At 40.6% G+C, this 1,813-nt stretch overlaps 1 non-coding gene across 1 annotated transcript; it reads left to right on the top strand.

Annotated features, from left to right (window-relative positions):
* The first annotated feature begins 826 nt into the window (after positions 1 to 826).
* On the top strand, positions 827 to 1,014 carry LOC122106565. Its single transcript, XR_006147196.1, has one exon. It is a non-coding gene; the product is annotated as a U2 spliceosomal RNA (small nuclear RNA).
* The last annotated feature ends 799 nt before the right edge of the window (positions 1,015 to 1,813 follow it).

Here is a 1,813-nt window from a genome sequence, read left to right on the forward strand (position 1 = left end):
ATTGCAACAATGAGATATACAAGATGTTATGTTGAAAAACGAACTTTACAACATTGGGGGGAGGGGGTGGGAAGGAGAAACAAAGGAGGAGGCAACAATGCTTGATAAGAAATGTACTCATTACCTTGCCCATGTAATTGTAACCCCTCTGCACAGTATTTTCACAATTAAAAAAAGTAATTTGATCTGATTCACTTCCGCTTATAATAATTGATCTTATCTCCTTTTCCCACTGTAAATTTTTCAACATCCTTATGTTTTATATTTACATGCATTGTAAAGTACATTTTATTTAATCTGCTCTCCTAGTGGCTCCCATCCCCCTATGATCACTCTCACGTTATGCATGGCACATGGCAGAGAACTCAGTGTTAGTGGTTGAACTTCACCCATGCTCTCAGTCCTTTGGCTTCAGTTCTCTTTCAGCTAAGATGTCACATTTCTGCTCAATGATGTTTTCTATTCCTACCCTTCTAGTGCCCACCACCTAAAAGCTGTAATAATAGGCCAAAATCTTTTTTCTTCCTTCCTTCCTTCCTTCCTCCCTTCCTTCCTCCCTCCCTCCTGCCTTTCCTCTCCACTCCTCCTCCCTCCTCCTTCTCCTTCTTCTTCCCCCTCCTCCCTCTCACCCTTCCCCTCTCCTTTCCCCCCCTCCTCCCCTTTCCCCTTCCCCCTCCCCCTCTTCCTCCTCCTGCTCCTCCTCCTCCTCCTTCTTCTTTTTCTTCTTCTTCCCTCTCTCCCTTCCCCTTCTCTCCCTCCCGTCTTCTCTCTCTCCCTCCTCCCTCTTTCTTTCTGGTATAGACTCCATATATAGGATACACATGAGATTGCTTCTCAGCCTTTTGGCTAAGTTCAAGTGAAGTATCTGTTCTTATCAGTTTAATATAGGACACACATGGAAATATGTCATTCTCAGTTTGATTTATATTTTACCTTGGGACAGTGTTCTCCAGCTCCATCCATTTTCCTTAAATTGACACAATTGCATTTTTCTTTATGACCTAATAATAATATATATGACAGATTAGGGGATATTTTTGGTTGGTGGTGTCTTCCTTCCTTCCTTCCTTCCTTCCTTCTTTCTTTTCCTTTCCTTTTTTCCTTTCCTTTCCTTTCCTGTCCTTTCCTTTCCTTTCTTTTCCTTTTCTTTTCTTTCTTCCTTTTGTGGTTTTCACTGTCCTGCAACTTGAACCTAGGCACAATCACTGAGTTTTTTGCTATATCACTTGACCCACAGTTTCACTTCTGGCTTTTTGGTGGTTAACTGTAGATTATAGTATTGTGGATTTTCTTGCCCAAGCTGTTTTCAAACCCTGATCTTCAGACCTCACCCCCTGCCTCACTGAGTAGCTAGAATAACAGGTGTGTGGCATTAGTATCCCACTACATTTTCATTAAAGGAAGCAATTTTCCATTGTTGTGCATATGCACAAAAAACCCATTTGTTTTTGTTTAATTTAAGTTCTTACTTTTGTTGTTGTTCATTTTATTTTGGATTTTGGTTTTCATTCGCCTGAGTTTTCAAGCTCAAGACATTATGCTTATTTGTTAGCATGGGCTTGATCACTTGAGCTTTTCCCACATTTTTCCCAGCATTAAGTCCACAATACTCCTACATATGCAGATTTTCTAGCTGGAATCACAGAAGCCACCTTGCCATGCTTATTTTACTGAAATTGAGACTTGCTCATTTTATTTACCAGTTTGGCATTCCATTGTGATCCTCCTGGTCTCTGCCTCCCAAACAGGATTATATGTGTAATCTCATAATCACTCCTGGCCTCTAAGTTTCTTAATGATTAGAACATCCTAA

The sequence above is a fragment of the Dipodomys spectabilis genome, unplaced genomic scaffold (assembly GCF_019054845.1).
Source record: "Dipodomys spectabilis isolate Male_0828 unplaced genomic scaffold, ASM1905484v1 ptg000042l, whole genome shotgun sequence".
Lineage (NCBI taxonomy): Eukaryota > Metazoa > Chordata > Mammalia > Rodentia > Heteromyidae > Dipodomys > Dipodomys spectabilis.